General features: G+C 44.3%; 1 protein-coding gene across 1 annotated transcript in view; it reads left to right on the top strand.

Annotated features, from left to right (window-relative positions):
* GNB1 (G protein subunit beta 1) overlaps positions 1 to 18050 on the top strand; it is a 61938-nt gene that overhangs the window by 15053 nt on the left and 28835 nt on the right. The window lies entirely within an intron of this gene.

An 18050-nucleotide genomic window follows, 5' to 3' on the forward strand; every position in this document is an offset into this window, starting at 1 on the left:
TCTGTCCTGTATGCTGCTGTCCGTTTGGATTTCCGGTGACATCGTTGGTTGTTGACTTGGAGACGTGCTGCAGAGTAGTAGTGTAGGTGCGATGCAGCCTTGCTGGGAGGACATGGGTTGATTTATTTTATTAGCTTAAAAATTGATTCTTATGCAGGTCTGTGTTCATACCGGAGTGAATGGATGAAATTCTGTAGACCTGGGCTGCCATGTGCGCCCCTCTGGATGGCAGCCTGATGCCTCGTGCATAGGACCGCTGTTTGCGTCCACACCCGATCTGCATTTTTTTGCAGATTGCTCAGAGATCCATTTATTTCTACAGGTCTGTAAATATGGACAACACACGTATGACATCCCTATGACCGTTTTAAGGACAAGAATGAGCATTTTTTATTTATTTTTTTTCCTTCGGAAAATGCGGGTAACATACAGCCGGTTTTGCAGATGCAACATATTCATTAGGCTTTAACCTGTCTGCACATGGCTCCATGGTGGGGCTGAATTTTATATTGTACAGTATTTAAATGCCTGATGGTGACGACCCCTGTCCATATGTGCTATTGGGCCCCTTTCACGTGAGCGAGTTTTCCACACGGGTGCAATGCGTGAGGTGATGAGGTGAACGCATTGCACCCGCACTGAATCCGGACCCATTCACTTTAATGGGGCTGTTCAGATGAGCGGTGATTTTTCACGCATCACTTATGCGTTGCGTGAAAATCGCAGCATGTTATATATTCTGAGTTTATCACGCAGCGTAGGCCCCATAGAAATGAATGGGGCTGCATGAAAATCGCAAGCAGATGCAGTGCGATTTTCACCCATGGTTGCTAGATGATCGGGATGACCAACCCCAGACCCCCATTAAAGTAAATTCACTGTATTCTTTTCCCTTTTAACATGGTTATAAAGGAAAAAAATATTCTTAGTACAGGATGCTAAGTAAAATGTCGATTGAGGGGTTTAAAAAAAAAAAAAATTACTAACCTCATCTACTTGTTCGCGCAACCGGCATCATCTTCTTTCAGGACCTGCAAGAGGACCTTTGACGTAATCGCGCTCGCCACGTGGTGATCGCGGTGACGTCAGAGCAGGTCCTGCTGAATGAAGATAGAAGATCCTTAATCGACATTTTTCTAAGCGTTATGTATTCAGAATGCTATTATTTTCCCTTCTAACCATGTTATAAGGGAAAATAATAAAATCTACACAACACCGATCTCTGAACATCAGTGAAGAAGTTCGGGTCTGGGTAGTACATTCAGTTTTATTTTATTTTTCCACACGTGTGCCAAACGCATTGCACCAGCGTGATAAAAACTGAACAACGCAATCGCAGTCAAAACTGACTGAAATTGCGTGTGCACTTCACGCCCGTGTGAAAGAGGCCTTAGGCAATGGCGCTCCCCCCCCCCCCTTTCGAGAACATCCTGTGCCAGAGCAGGCTACTTTCTCACAGGTCATACAATATGGCAGAAAAGTCTGCTGCGGATTTAATTGTGGATCCATGACAAAAAAACGCATGAGTTACATGTGTTTTTTATTTTTTGCTGGGGATGTCATGCGGCGCTCTTTGCAATGGGAAGTATCCCTAGTGTGTGAACACCGTCAGTGTTGCAATATCTGGGACTTGGGTTTGACGCTGGGTTCAGACCTGAGCGTTCGCGATGGAGCGCTCTGTATGCGCGATTGTACGGGCGTTTGCAATCGCGCATACAGAGACAAGCGAACGCCCATTGTCGCACATTCCCGCTGAAGTCTATGGACGGGAACGCGCGACAAGACGCCCTAAAGAAGCTCCTGTACTTCTTGGGGCGTTGGGCGTTTTACAGCACGATCGTACGCGCTGTAAAATGCTCAGGTGAGAACCATTCCCATAGGGAATCATTGGTTGTTGCCTGTAAAACGCTCAGGTCTGAACCCAGCCTTAGTATATCCCAGGCGGCTGATACAGCCATACATTCGCAACGGAAGCCCGGCTGGGGGCCATTTGTTATTTCTTTGCAGAAACGCCTCTCCGAGCGGTCGGACGAGCCCCAGAAGACTTGCGCGTGATGCGTAACTTGTGTTAGGTGTGGGTGCTGATGCAGTATGGTTTGTCAGCAGAAGCAGTGATGGGTTATACTGGAGCTGTTTCTATGTAACATGATTGGTGCAATTTATCGTTGCCTTTGTACCAGAAAACCTCAGTCACAAATTTTGGTGCAAATTTTTTTTTTTTTACTTTTGGAGATTTCATGCCAAGCTGAAGCTTCAGATTTACTATAATATAAATTATAGCAGAAAGATAATCCAGCTGAAAACTGCCGCAGTAGAATCCCCGCTCTTTGTAAATGCCCTTGAAGAGTTTCCAGTTTGGGGATCAGCGTTTGTCGAATATTGTCTTGGAGCTTTCATTTTGTCCACATTTTGGCCGATTGTTCGATCTGTTTCATCGTCGGGCAGGGGCGGCGTACTGCAGTGTATCCGTAGAAATCGGAGGTTGTCCTCCTTGGAAGATTGTTCCAACCAGTCACCAGTAAGTGGGAAGCTGCGTATAACTGGTAAGGTGTAAGGCTTGTTTCACACTTGCGTCTGCTGGATCTGGTAAGAATGGGGCGGGCAGCCATTCGGCAAATATGTCTCATGCAGCGGTTTTTAGTCCATCCGTTTCCCGGCATTCTATGCCAACACAGCCTGCCGGTAGTGTCAGGAAAAGCGTGTGGAGAAATATCCAGAATTGAACCCAATTTTACAGGATCGATATTGTAAATCTGCCTAGAAAGCTGACTTTTCTAAATGCTTAGATTTATCTTGCGTTGGTCGGGGCCATACACATTACTGTCGGCTGTGTTTTGCCGGCACCCGAGCCCTGTTTACTGCACAGGGTGCTGTCTCAAGTCTTCCCCGACTGCAGGTCTTAGAATCCAACATGCCCAGTCCTTTTGTTCTCACAGGAAATGCTCTAGAGGTTTCTGGCAGCAGCTTATTCCCCTCTCCCCACTGAGAACACATGCATGTGCTCTATGTAACCGGCTGCAGCGGTGACATCACCTCAACCCGTGGACACTGCAGCCAAATCACTGGCCTCATTGGGTTCAAAGCTGAAGCCAGTCATGCGTTGTCAATGTGACGTCACAGCTACAAGCTGGGTACATAGAGGCCGGCTGGAAGAACCGGAGAGCGGCAACATGGATCTGTCAGGTAAGTACCTATCTATTCTTTATTTCAGGAAGATCCCAGGTGATGTCTGGTTTCCTCCTGAGGCAGGACAACCTCTTGGGAATTTTATATTAATAGCCTATTACGCAGGCCCCCCCTGGTTAAGCTGTTCGAAGAGGTTGCAGCTTTTTCCTAGGCCAATGACATAACAATACATTGGTCATGTGGTGTAGGCGGAGCTCGGTCCCATTCAAGTGAACAGCACTGTCCTCGGCGAGCTGTGAAGAGCCTGCAGCGGTCATTGGACACTGCAGCCTCTTCAAACAGCTGATTGGCGGAGCTGTCAGACAGACCCCCGCCGATCTGATATTGATGACCTAGCCTTAGACTAGGCAATTAATACCAACTTCCTGGATAACCCCTCCAATCTGTCTATAGACATAAGAATGGGTATCGGGTTCCCCCAACTTTTGGTTGTTTGCATGTTTATATCATTGGAGAGAGGAAGGCAAGCCGCGTCAGAAAACCAGGCAGGTTTGAAGCAACCGTTGGGATGGAAGCCTCACCTTTGGTGTGCGCCTCCCGAAGTCAGTCTGTTGGCAGCCCTGTGGGATACACAGCGGAGTATCCTGTGTGTGGACAGGAGAGGGTAAAAGACGCCTCCTCCAACGTCCCGCAATTAACTACATCAGTATATTCTGAAAAATGTAATAACTCCTAAGAAAACATTGTCAGCCTGGTGGAAGCAAAATCACCTCTGAGACTTGCAATATTTAGTTGTACTGAAAAACACAGTAGGGTACAGTTTCCAAATAGTGGCACCCTACGTAAAACGTATACTGTGCGGTGCACGTGACGTACACAGGGCGAGCATACTGCTGCATACGTCGGAGGCTTACGCCTCTGTCTGTTGGTATATGTTCAGCATACATTGCAAATAGTGACCAGGAGCCGAAGGCCACCTTCACGTGGGGTGTTACTGGTGACTTTTTTTTACGTGGGGTGTTACTGGTGACTTTTTTTTTTTACGTGGGGTGTTACTGGTGACTTTTTTTTTACGTGGGGTGTTACTGGTAACTTTTTTTTTTACGTGGGGTGTTACTGGTAACTTTTTTTTACGTGGGGTGTTACTGGTGACTTTTTTTTTACGTGGGGTGTTACTGGTAACTTTTTTTACGTGGGGTGTTACTGGTGACTTTTTTTTTACGTGGGGTGTTACTGGTGACTTTTTTTTTACGTGGGATGTTACTGGTGACTTTTTTTTTTACGTGGGGTGTTACTGGTGACTTTTTTTTTACGTGGGGTGTTACTGGTGTCTTTTTTTTTTTACGTGGGGTGTTACTGGTGACTTTTTTTTTTTTTACGTGGGGTGTTACTGGTGACTTTTTTTTTACGTGGGGTGTTACTGGTGACTTTTTTTTACGTGGGGTGTTACTGGTGACTTTTTTTACGTGGGGTGTCACTGGTGACTTTTTTCTACGTGGGGTTTCACTGGTGACTTTTTTCTACGTGGGGTGTCACTGGTGACTTTTTTCTACGTGGGGTGTCACTGGTGACTTTTTTCTACGTGGGGTGTCACTGGTGACTTTTTTTTACGTGGGGTGTCACTGGTGACTTTTTTTTACGTGGGGTGTCACTGGTGACTTTTTTTTACGTGGGGTGTCACTGGTGACTTTTTTTTACGTGGGGTGTCACTGGTGACTTTTTTTTACGTGGGGTGTCACTGGTGACTTTTTTTACGTGGGGTGTCACTGGTGACTTTTTTTTACGTGGGGTGTCACTGGTGACTTTTTTTTACGTGGGGTGTCACTGGTGACTTTTTTTTACGTGGGGTGTCACTGGTGACTTTTTTTTACGTGGGGTGTCACTGGTGACTTTTTTTTTTTACGTGGGGTGTCACTGGTGACTTTTTTTTTTACGTGGGGTGTTACTGGTGACTTTTTTTTTTCTACGTGGGGTGTTACTGGTGACTTTTTTTTTCTACGTGGGGTGTTACTGGTGACTTTTTTTTTCTACGTGGGGTGTTACTGGTGACTTTTTTTACGTGGGGTGTCACTGGTCACGGTGTTGAGTCAGTATTTGTTACTAAAAACATAGAAGAGGCGCAGATATTTCCATTTTATCTGCTCCACTCATGGTTTTGGCTTACAGATACGGATGTAAAATACACAGGTGTGAGAGCAGTCTAAGGGCTCATACACACAGCAGTAGCCGGTTTTTCCCTCTACACTCCTACCCTTGTCCATAAAACAGAGAAGAATAGAACATGTTTGTTTGGTGGTTGTTGTGTAACAGACATATGGACACGGTGTGCTGTCCGCATCTGGGATGGGTATGCATCTGATCCTCAAAAAATGCAGTGTGACGCAATCCAGTCATTGCTGCTAGTGTCACTGTGCAGGGACACCCCCTAACTGGTAATACCCAGCTGGACCTTCACTGCACACTGCTAATAATTCACTCATAACTTCTAGTAGTAATAACAAATGAATAGTACATCATAAAGTCATAAGAATAGATGCTCCAGAATTATGTAATGGGAAATACAGATTTTTTTCTGTTGAGTATTTTGCAGAGTGAGGATAGCCTTACTTTTACTGTACGGGAATGTTTATTCCATTTGTATGGGTTGGAATATAAAGATGGGTTCACCTCACGTTTTTCCCATCCATTTAACGTGTACAAAAAACATATATGTTAAATGGCTGCCTCACTGATGTGATGCAGTGGAATCCCTTCACCATACAGTCCGTGTTTTTTTTTTTTATCCAGCTGTGCACAATATATATTGTGTGCTGTGTTTTTGTACTTGTAACATATACATCAGAGGCATTAAACGTGATGTGAACCCAGCCTAATTCACGTTCTGGCTGCCATTGTTCATGGCACGCTGCATGTGCTGTGTGGCTTAGCGGAGCATATGTTGCAGTATAAGGGTATGTCCACATGGCTAAAATCCAAGGCAGAAAACAATTTTGGTGGCAGATTTGTAACTTGGTGGTGATTTTAGAAGAGATTTTGGTTGAGGTTTTCCTCCTTTCCCATTGACTTCTATGAAATCCACTTTGAAGAAGTAAGGGCATCTACATGTCTTTGTTGGAGGCCCCTATAAGAGGGCCGAACACCGGAAATAATGGCGCTGATGTGAACGTGCTCAACATGTGCATCTGAAGCAGTTTTCTGGTGACTTGGCATCTTTTTGAATTATTTTTTTTTTATCCAGTCATCAGTTCGGTTGGCTTGCTGTGAAACAGGGCTGGTTCCAGCGTTGCTAGGAAGAGATTGTCATGTACTATATGATGCCTGATTTTTACATTAATTATGGGATAACCCCTTTATAAGGCGTTAAAGGAAGCATACTACACTTGAAAGCAGTTTTCCTCCGTTCCTTCCTAAATCATAACTGGAATATTGGGGACCCCCCACCCCACACTGCATCCCTTTTGTCAGGAAAAGGTTGTCACTGCTGCTTAGACCCGTTCGGAAATAAATGTTTTGCCTGGAATGTCCCTTTAATTTTAATTAACATCCAGAGTCGGACATGTGGTGATTCCCAGTTTCATGGGCTTTCAGAAAATCTTGCATGCTGGCAGATAAGTTATGTCCTACCATACCCTCCCCCCTTATTTCTAGGATTCCTGTCCCTTTAAGCGATAGGCCAGGTGGGTGCATTGCGGCCACTGCATCTGCCAGTTACTAGAAACCCTGAGCAGCATAATGAGGCTGCATCCCGTGCCGAGAAAGACGGAGGAGTTGGAATTTCTGAAGGGAGGCGTTAACTCTTGAATACACGTTTCATTCAGTAAGTTCTCCTCGTGTCCTACATTACTTTTGTTGTAATTCCCCCAAGGGAAGACCGTGAACTACTTTTCAGAATAGGTTATTTTATGGAAGCTTGCTCTGCTCGCCGAAGAGTGTAGTTGACATTCAGATGCCTCGCGTACACCGCAAAGCAGCATGACCGTTCCTTTAGCTTCCGAACGTCAGCGGGTCAGTGACATTACACAGCTATGACCGAAGTCTTGGATAATCCATAAGCTATGGCCACAATGCTGTGCATTTCTATGAGGTGTCCACCAGTCAGCTACTGTGTAAGGTTTAGTAATTTGGAGAATTTGGGGCCACATGAAGCCTTAATGCGCTGGGGCCAGAGGAGGGCAGCTTCTTATGTGTGCGCCTGCCCTCAGTCGGCCCCGGCTGAATGTGATGGTGTCGGATTTTATTCTCTACATGACCTGCATAGTTGGTCTTAAAGGGGATCGATATTGAAGACCTAGCCTTAGGAGGGCCATCAGTCCAAATACTAAGGCCAGAAACAGATGAGCGAGTTCAATGCGAGAAACTCTCAGCGTGTGGCAGTGAGAGTTCCCGTTCTGACCTCTGACAGGATCACAAGGCTGTGTGTCCCTGTGAGACTTGGAATCGGCTATAATGCTGTGTCGGTGTAATACAAAATATACCAGTTCTAGCCTAAATTATTATAATGCTGTGTGATCCTGTCGGAGAAGCAGAGGTCAGAACAGGAACTCGCACGCTGGCATGCTTTCTGGCATTGAACTTCTCATCTGTTTCTGGCCTCAGTATATGGAGTCCCATACTGATGAGGTCATCAAGCGGAGACGATCTACTAACCATCAAATTCAGCCGGGACTGACTAGTGTATGTCTAGGAAGTTTCGACATGTACAGCAAACCTAGTCTTATTCTGGCTCAGAACCCTAAACTGGATGTCACTGCGTCTATGACAAGGAACCTCCGTTGGTGGATGAGGCCTGGGTGGATGGATTCTGACGACCACTGCCGCGAACAGAGAAGCTGATTACTTGTTTGTTACCAGGTGTTTTGGTTTCTGATTAATTGGCTCGTCTACCCTGCAGTTTACCCAGCGGAGGGGCCTGTTTGTTTGGCAATTCTCCTGAGGTGATGTACTTGGCAGAAGGAATAAGCACCTGAAAAACATGAAAAGGTTGAGATGTTGAGGGCAGAAATAGAACCAAAGCCGCGTTGTCGGGGAGTGTGTGTTTCCTTTGTCGAAGAAGGAACAGGCACAACGTGTTCTGGGTGGTTTGTTGTCACTCCAGCTGCACTGGGGAATATGATATATCTCTATATGTATGTATATGGTTCAGGTTGGCAGAACCGTTTGTCCAAGATTAAAAAAAAAATCCCATTAGGACTTCTTCAAATCACTGCTTATTTTTCTAATATGTCAGAACAGAAGAAGAAGAAAAAAAAATATATAAATTTGGTAAAACGCAGATTCTGTATGTTAAGAATCTGTTATGCTCCGTTATGTACATTTGGTTTGTTTTAGCCTTTTTCGTTTTCGTATTTTAGGTGGGGGAAAAAAAGCCCTGCAGGAAAACGGATGCCAAAAGTGCATAACTGAGCATCATGGATGCCTATAATACAGGATCCGTTTTTTTTTTGTTTTTTTGAGGGATCAGAAGAATGGAATACTAAACAGTGATGTGACCCTGGTGTTGGCAAAATTTCTTTAATTGATCCAGCCATTTTGCTAAAATCTTGTATTGAATAGCTCCAGCGAGTCCTGGATATTCCTAAGCTCTTAATTTTCTCTGCCCCCTGATGTTAGTTCAGTTGGTCAATCAGCGGCAGGGGATGGAGAAAGCCAGGAGCTCATGAATATCAGGACTCATCAGCAGGAGCCGATGCTGTTAGAGCCTAGCAGCGTAAAACCCCAGACAGAAAGACTTGTGAAGAGAAATATCTGCTCCCCGTCGCTCTGTTTCAGCTCCCGGACTGTCTGCACTGCACTTCTGGTCCAGAAGTTCTGGATGCGGTCATATGCACAGCTGCAGCCAACAGATGGCCTCAGCAGTGATACGTGACCCAGCAGTGATGTGCCACTTGATGGCCCATCACCACTGGGGCCAGTCTTAACGTTTTTGAAAAGCTACCTAATATGGTATAAAAGTATGGGGGATATTGATCAAACTGGTGTAAAGTAGAACTGCCGTAGTTGCCCATAGCAACCAATCAGATTCCACCTTTCATTTTCCAAAAGAGCTGTCCAAAATGAAAAGTGGAATCTGACTGGTTGCTCTGGGCAACTAAGCCAGTTCTACTTTACACCAGTTTGATAAATAATTACTAGGGGAACTCGCTGGTCCCCGTCAACACAGATATATGGCTGAACAACCCATTTCATTTCTCAAGTCTGTTTCTCCCTTGCTTCAGAAGCCTTCACCACGAAAATGTGGTGCAGTCAGCAGGCAGCCTGTTGTAGAGCCAGAGATGTAGTTTTGTGGGAAAGGATTCGGCACAATTATTTTATTCATTACTGTATGAGCTCTGAGCTTATTAGCCATGTGGGCAGTCTTCTACATGGAAGTCTGTCCTTCACTGATGAGACCCTTCACTTGGCTTCTGAGCACAGATATAAATAGATAAATTACAAGTTCTGTCAAACCTTTGCCCAATAAACTGTATATTGATCGTCTCCTCTCCTCCTGCTCTATAACGCTCTGCCGGCACTGCATTTCACGGTGCCAGGTTCCCTGCTACAGGGCAGCTTCCTTCCTTATTGCTGAAGTCCTCATTCTTGACTTCCTTTGTATCTTGTATGCTGGCACCACTCCTTGACATGGCATGGATACAGTTGTGCAAGAGGGATCAAAGGGAGTCCAGATGGTGACTTTACAGTTCTTAAAAAGGACAGGCCAAGCCCTAACTTTAATAAACAGTGGTATCTGTTGCGATGGCCACGTTGAGAGTGAGCTAAACTCCACTACCAAAAACTGCCCAGAAACTAGAGGCAAAGTTTTAGGTTTTTCTTTTTTTAATCTTATGGAATTCCGTGTTTTGTAAGAACGTGTGCCGGTGTGCAGACTACATGACGTGACCTCCTAGCCTTCTTTATCTTCCATACCATTGCTCCCTCGATGACGCAGGAGTGGAGAATGTTAACTCCCACCACTAGATCCCCCAAGAGCCTTGTTACCACACCTTCAGTGAATGAGAAACGAGACCTGTCTTTGACACGTTCATCTTTTCTAGGGGTAGATTGGGCATTTCATTCTTGATGTTGCTGGTTAAAGCTCTGCCATGTTTTGACGGAAGGGTGAAGCCATAGACGTGCTGGTCGTATTCTGATATAACTGATGTCTGAAAGGGCGGAGGTAATGTTTTCTTGCTCACTTTTAGAAGTTCCTTTTAGCGAATGAACTGAGAGCTTCAGTGACTATTCCCATTGAGGGAACTAATCCATTGTAAAATGATTTTTAGTTCTGCCTGATGGATGTGGCCTGGAGCACATCTACTGTGAAATGGCTTTCTCCGTAAGTATGTCCGCCTGTAATGGAAGCAGAAGCCTCTTTGCGTGGATGACATTATTTATTGTGGAGACGGAGGTTCTGGGTTATTCTGGGGCTCCTCATTTTATCATGGTCTTAGGACTTATTGACATCTTCGTATTAGAGATCTGTATTTGTTTCACGTGTCCTTACCTGCTGCAGTTTAACCCCTAGAAGTCAAATTTAAGAGTTGAATTAATGAAGCATATTCTGTATTGGCACAGTTCACATGTGCATATTTGCTCCCTTTTTTATACCTGTAGTAAAAAGCACTCAGGACAAATGCAAATGAGAAATGGAACCAAGAAGGGTAAAAAAATAATCCAGATTTGATATTGCCACATGCTGGTGTGACAGAGGCCTTAGGGAACGTTCACACCATGTTTTTCAATTCTGATGATGTATCAGGCTCCCTCTCCTGTAGCATCCTGCATTGTTCTAAAAATGATCCATCGGGATCCCTGTGCTCTACGGGACCTAAAAATGAGCCTATTTTGGCTTCTTTGTCCCTGTGAAAGTTGTCTTTCTGGCAGAAAGTTGTCTAAAGAAGACAGACGGACAGTTATCATGACTGAAACCTGTCAATCTGTTAACAGGTCCATTTAAAAAACACAAACATGGACAGGGTCTTATGCCAATGTATTTTTCAGGAATGTATTGAGGAACCTGACACCTGAGGCTGCACAACACTCGCACGATAAAAAAAAGTCTTAAAAACGAATAAACCGTCAGTTTTTTTTCCACCGATGCCTTTCTGAGAAACTGGCGTTAAAAACGGTTCCCTCCAACTGTATGGGGGCTGTCAGTCAGTGACTATGAACAGGGTAGAAAATGTTCTATTTTTTTACGCTATTTACTGACCGTTAAAAAAATGGTCTTGTGAATAACCCCATAGACTACAATTGTTCTTAAATGTCTGTCACACGTTTGTTTTTTCACAGTCACGTGAATGTAGCCTAAGGGTACATGCACATGGTAGTGTAGTTTATGTGGATTTTTCGCACCAATTTTATTTATTTATTTTTAAGTGCGAAATCCACCTGTGTTGCTTGCGGATTTTGTCACAGATTTGCCCCAGATTGCACAAACAATTAGACATGCTGTGGATTTCAAAATCCTCACCGCAGGTCAATTTCTGGGTGGAAGGTTCCTGACCGTGTAGATGAGATTTTGAAAGTGTGCGTATGCCCCAAAACCAGCAGGCTCCTACCAGTGAACCTTACAGTGTGTTGGCTGCATTTTGTCTGGTCATTGACCTGTCTTCCTGCTCTTTGACCGCAAGTCAAATTTGGATTATCTCCTGGTAATCTACACACCTTTTTGTGTTAAGAGTACTTATCTATTAATGTTCTTGACATTATTTTTTTTTTTTAAACTGTTTTGTGAAATAACAGCATTTTTAACTTTTTTTTTTATTTTATTTTTTTTGCTGTGCAGCAGACCACAACGTGTGAACATGATTTAAACTTTTCTTGATGACTTTGTTCTTCGGACATTGTCACCTGAATAGTTGCTTTTTGATTGTATACTTTACAGCCAAAGGCCACTTTCTCAGTATGTCAGTATTTGACATCCGTATTAGTAAGCCAATGCTAGCAGTAAAAAACTAGGATGGAAGAATGTGCACAGACAGGAAGTAGAATACATGGAGGGGCTTCCAAAAATTATCTCCAGAAAACCATCCACTCGTTAAACCTAAAATATTCATATTTGGGCTATTAGTGTGTGAGAGGAAATTCTGATGGTAGTGTCCCATGAACCTGCTAAACAGACCCGTTCCCTGCTTTGTCTTTGTGGCTTTTTTACCTTTACATTTAGTCATCAACTCAGTAGTGATCAGTTGACCACATTTTGGGAGGCTGCAAATGTGGCACGTGACTTCACCATTTCAGCCATGGGTTTGTCTCATCCATGCATTATTGAGCTTGTGGAGCAGTATAGTATAACTATCTATAGCCAGTCTGCAGCTTCTAGTAAGGCCTGATTCACACGACCGTGATCGGTCCAGGAAACACTGGCCATGTGTCAGCCGCATCTGCTGGACTGACTGAATCAGTGATTTGTCATATGGTCGGTTCCCATGTTATCCTGGGTCTCTTCTACTGACATAGATGTGAGCACAGCATGACAGACCCGCAATCTGAACAGACTGCATCATCATCACTTTGATCAGAAGAGCTGTGGTCGGTCCGGGACATGTGGCAGACACACAGGCCATGTTTCCTGGACCGAGCATGGTCTTGTGAATCTGGTCTAAAACCCTCCTGTCTGCCAGTCAAGGTATGGCAGTGCCACTTCCATTGCTTCCTGACTCGGGTGCTTGAGAGGGGTCAGCTGTCATACCACCGCCTCTCTGTAGATCAGGTAATGCTCAGTTGGTGTGTGCATGGTAATGAAAATGCCTTGCTAGTATCGTATTCATATATTTATTTTCTATTTGTATTGTGTCTTTAAATGGGTCGTCCAGAGTTTTACTATTGATCTATACTTGGGGTAGAACATTTATTTCACATCAATGGGATCCCAACTCTCTGCATCCCTGCCGATCAGCTGTTTCTGGGTTAACACCACAATAGCTAGCAGTCTCTAAAAATTATATTATACAGTGTAAGCAGTGAAGAAGATACTGCACTTATTGGAATGATTGATTGGCGGGGGTGCTCAAAAACCTGACCTTCGACAACTTCTAACAGTGATGGCCTGTCCTAAGGATAGGTAATCGGCATTAAACTTTCAATCAACCCCGTTAAAGGGCTTTTTTATGGTATGCACCGATATCCTTTTAAAATATTCCTAAAGAAGGTAGCTGTGACTCTGTAGCGTGTTTCTTTTATCTTTTCTTTACTGCCCCTGTCTTCTGGGCTATGGTCATATGACCATGTCCATGCTACTCTCATGGGTGGGGCATTGATAGGGGAGTGTCAACGCAGAGAAGTGCTACCTACAGGATGGAAACAAACCGGAGGGATTTGTGAAAATGGATCAGGAGCATCTAAATTGAAATAAAAACCATGGAGAAGACGTGCTTAAGTAAACAAAACAAAAAACAAAACCTCTTTATGGTACATCCAAATGTACCAGAAAAGTCCGCTGCGGTAATGGCAGCGGATTTTACACTTTGCATTGTAAAAGGTGAAATCTGCTGTATGATCTGCAGCGTATATTGTCACATCGGCACTGCAGGCCAGTTTATCCTGTTTCATACGTCGCAACAACGACAAAACAGGCTATTAGTGCACAGTAGTAGTTTATGTAGATTTTCATGTGGTTCTCGCTGCGTTTCCCCCACCAAAATTCACGCATTTTGACAGTCTTGCCCCAGGTCTCTTCCTTTGCATTGCAAAGGGGGAAATCTGCACTGCAAATCCACACAATCGGCACGCTGCAGATTTTCTAAAATCATAAAGTCAGTTTCCTTCTGGGAAATATCTGCACCATGTAGATGAGATTTAAAAAAACGATTTGAAAAAGTGCGTGTACCCGGAGAGCCTTAGCCATGGAAATGCCCTATTTAAACTGGGAGCTCATACTAAGGCTTCATGCACACAACCGCAGATTCGCAAAATATGGGTGTGGTCCATGTTGCGTCTGCATTTTTTTGCAGACCTGTTGTTTCCTGTAATACATGGCGCGCTGCACTTCTCTCGACTCCTCCGGCAGAAACTTACACGTAAGCTGCAAGTCGGCAGTCACTTCAAGGAGTTATGTGAGATTAGGAAAACATGGCTGCCTTCTTCCAGAAGCAGCGCCATTAATGTGGTTTGGCAAGTTCAGCCCTATTCGCATGAATTGATCTGGACTGCAATACTAGTCACAGGCAGATGACAAGAGTGGCACTGTTTCTGTAAAAAAAAAAAAAGCAACCATGTTTTTAACCCTTTCAGCACCAGTTGGAGATGTTTACTTCAGAACAAAGCCCCAAAATCTTATATAGTCTCATGAAATCCAGGACCCAGTGTTGTGGAGTTGAGTAGTGAGCTGATGTGTTGGTCTAGACCGCTGCGACCGTATACTGTGTGCTACGGTTGTAGTTTGGATTGTGTTTTGCTGTTTGTCATGGTGAAACAAGTGATTTTGATTACTAAGGAACCCACACCCAGGACTGATTTACCACACCTTTTCCTCTTGAGTTGCAGCAGAAACCTCATCAGCGAGTGTATGGAGGATGAGGCTTTTCTAGAAGACGTCCTGCACCTCTCTCATGGCCGCTGGCACAATTCACCTTCTAATTTGTGCTAAATGATCATTAGTTTTTGGTGTATTTCCGGAAACTAGGATTCTGCTGGCGTAGGGCTCTGGTTTACATCTCTCCGGTTATGTTCCCACAAGAACGCCAAGTGTTTTCCTACTTGGTCTGTGGCGTTTGGGTTTAGGCTGTTCACGTTGTTGTCCTTACTAATACTGGGACCAGATTTCTGCCGGGGAGGTAAGAGAAATGTTGTAGGATGGTTAGGCATGTTTCAGTCCTTTTTTGTTTCAGTTTTCATAAAATTTTGATTTTTGTCATGGCGACGTACCAAAGGTTTGATCGGTGGGGGGTCTGAGCGCTGAGACCCCCCCCACACACACACACTGATTGCGAGAACGAGGAGAGAGAAGCGCTCACATAGTGTTCTTTCCTTGCTACCTGAGACAGGCTGAACAAAGTCTATGGGTCCATCTTCTGCAGTGAGGAGAGCGTGTTATGTGAGGCCTTCTCTATCCTCGTTCTAGTGATCCTTGGGGTTTCAGCACTCGGACCCCCACCGATCAAGACCTTTGATATGTCTCTGACGTAGCACAAGTTTTGTGAAAACTCAGTGGCCCTGTATTTCAGGGTGTCGATGATAAATTTGAGTAGGTGTCTGTAAATACTAAATTATTTTTTTTTCATTTGAATGTGAGGAAATGTATGTAACCAGCTTGGAGTATAGTAGTGTGGTCCACAACCATGCTGCAAAACCACCGTTTTTTTTAACTGTGGTCTTTGGCTTTGTTTTTCTCATTTTTTTTTTTTTTTTTTTTTTTGTAGCAAGTGTTTCCTACCCAGTGAAAGTTGTTTTGTGTGTGTTTATGACCACACGGCACATCGCCGTCACAGGTGAATATGCCCCAAGCAGGACAGATGGGGGCTTTTATTCCTTGGTGTGGTAATGTGTTTAAATCGTGGACATCTTGGCTCTTCTCTGTGGCCGGTGAGGAACAGAGACCTTGCACAAGCTTTGTTGATCACCTAGTCAGACGGCTCTGGCGGGGTAAAGTGCACTTGTTTCCTTCCCGCCCCCCCCGGTCACTGAAAGTATAATCTTCTATTGTCCAAACGCAGCATTTTCTTAAGATCCTCATCAGAGCATCTTAATCCTCGGCTTGCCTAATGTTGGTGCTGAAACAGCTGGATGGCAGCGCTTGTGAGTCGTCTGCTCTGCTCCTCCCCAGGGGTCTTTCTAGGAAGTTCTTATCCCACTCACTAAAAACCTGTCGGAAAAGTTTGTTTTACGGTTATGATGAAGTGCTGTAGCTGTATACTATATAGAAGTCTTCTGTGCAAGAGGCGTACAGGGTCCGTGAAGGTGGTATTTTCAGCCTTTTGTAGACCTTTTTTTGCGTTGTCTGGGTCTTTATGGTGGATTGGAATTTGGCTCCGATAATAAACCTCGTGGATCTCAGTCTGTACAGTTTTGGTTGAAACTGGTGATTTTGTTCCTGTTCATCTTTTCACAGCCGTCGTCATGAGCTGATGACGTCCTAAAATGATTGAAATACAATTGAAAAGTAGAAATTTGCAGTTTGGTCATAACCATAATTGTTGCTTGTGGTCCCATCATGAGTGTTTCGATAAAGTATTGTTGGGGTGTCCTGCCATTATACCCCAGTACTGGTTAGGCTCTCTATACACTGTTTCGGTCTTCCATTGGTGGTTTCCTCTCCCGACTTGTGGGTCCAGCAGAGGCCTTTGTTCCATACCGTAGCATGCATCAGTCACCATTTTTTTTTTTTTTCCTAGGTCCCCACAATATCGGAAATTCTTATCTTCCATGCGCCCTTGTACAGTTTAAAAGTTGGTGTGCTGATGGAGGCTAAAAGGACACTCTTGTAGAGCTGAAATGCCCTCTACCCTTGTTGTGCACTTCGTCACAGACTGACCTACATGACGCATACATACCAGGGCTTGTTGGTAAATGTCACTTTAAGAAAACTGCCCCCCCCCCCCCCCCCCCCAGGGGAGCATTAAATATCTTCGTCGACAAGATTAAAGGGATTTGCACTCTGCTGCATTATACCGGTGGTCTCTACATTTCTTATGCGCATTGGAAACTGAAAGTTGGGACGGGTGCGGAGGTGAGCCGTTTTGAGGGGACAGTAGTTTCTGTAGACATGGGATGTGTGACAATAGGACGTCAGTAGAAGAATTTTGGTTTCCCTTCACTGTGGTGGCGAGTAGAACGGTGTGCTTATTTGTCCCATCTACTGGTCGGATTAAGACAGGGCAGTAAGCTTTAATGGTATAGACCTCCATGCTGAGGGTTTCATTAGTGTGTACTTTTGCAGACGTTCTTATCGGGCTTCTTTTAATGATTTAAGTGCATTAGTCTAGAATCTGTTAGCCATCTGGCGGTCTCTTGTTTCCCCCCCCCTTACAAGTGGTATCTAGGGACGTACCTGCTTTGGTATCTTGAGATACATTCAGTATATGTATGTGTGTGTTCAGAGCTCAATACTTGTGGGTCTTGAGAGGGATGAGTATTGGGGGCCATGCTTTGTATGATTTCAGTACTACAGTAGCACAGAAGACCTTCTAAATCGATAAACCTAAAGCTCCGTAAAAGAAGGTGAAATGTCTACCAGCTGTACAGTCCTACTGGGCCCAGAAACGTCTCTTTTCAGCAGTTTTTGTCCTTGAATGTCTATAAAGAAAAGCAAACGTTGGATTAGGGTCAGAAGGATAGTGGACAATTTAAGACTCTCAGCTGGTTTTGCGTTAACCGGATTTGAATGAGTAACGCAGATCTGTTTGGGCTTAAAGATGACATTGTACGGAGGACAGGTGAGAGGGCTGTGCAACACATAGCTGCACATCGTAGCAGGACCTTACAGCTGCCCAGACCTGGTTTTCAGTTGAATTGTAAGTACAATTCTGGGCATATTATCAAATGGGAGTGAAGAGGTGCGTGCTTATAGTACAACTCTTTACTTGATGGTCCTAAATCTTGCATTTTATACTTTTAGGATACAATGGTAAGCCATAAAACGTGCATGTTTGGTTATATTACCACAGTCGGACATTACAACTGTGAGGAACTAATGCGGGCAACGAGCTTGTTGATGGTTTTCAACTGATGTCTATGAAATTACTTATTGCTGGTTCACACCATGTTAAATTAGCTTCTGGAGGAATCTACATAACGGTCTCCTTCCCTGTGGTACAATGAGGCTATTATTGAATATCTGCATCGGGGTTAGGATTCTGTATGTTATTTGTAAGCTCAAACACTGCAAGGTTCGGCGTCAGCAGGTTGTCTGAAATTGATGTCAAGGGTCTTGCCTTGGAGTTAAACTTTAATTCTTCAGGAAGGGTGTGCTTGAGAGTGGTCTTCAGGTCAATCTTCTGTATTCC

This window comes from Bufo gargarizans, chromosome 2 (assembly GCF_014858855.1).
Source record: "Bufo gargarizans isolate SCDJY-AF-19 chromosome 2, ASM1485885v1, whole genome shotgun sequence".
NCBI classification, from domain to species: Eukaryota; Metazoa; Chordata; class Amphibia; order Anura; family Bufonidae; genus Bufo; species Bufo gargarizans.